Genomic DNA, 412 nt, shown 5'->3' on the forward strand with positions numbered 1-412 from the left:
TTTCTTTTCTTCAGGTAGTTTTATTGACAGTGGGGGAAATCACATGCATTACAACATTGTAAAGTTATTTTAAGTTTGTCTTCAGCAAGATCTATTTTTAACTTCTCGAAGAGAGGTTGGCTTTGTGCTCTGGCACAACCACGTGGTAATCATTCTAGATGGGTGCACCTGAGGATATTCAGGAACCAACTAGAAAGTGTTCTGTTTGTTTTAAAGTTTTTTGATCATGACATTATCTCACAGTTGTTTTTCCTTTTCCACCGTTGTTCTCAGATTTTCCTTTTTCTTGTTCAGTGTTTCTGGCTTGTATTTTGAAGGTTTTAAAGTCCAGCTGTAACTGAATACAGTTGAACTCTTCTAGTGTGACGTTGTTAATATTATACATTGAAATGTACAAAGTCTGTGTTCAATT

The sequence above is a fragment of the Anser cygnoides genome, chromosome 2 (genome assembly GCF_040182565.1).
Source record: "Anser cygnoides isolate HZ-2024a breed goose chromosome 2, Taihu_goose_T2T_genome, whole genome shotgun sequence".
Classification (NCBI taxonomy): domain Eukaryota; kingdom Metazoa; phylum Chordata; class Aves; order Anseriformes; family Anatidae; genus Anser; species Anser cygnoides.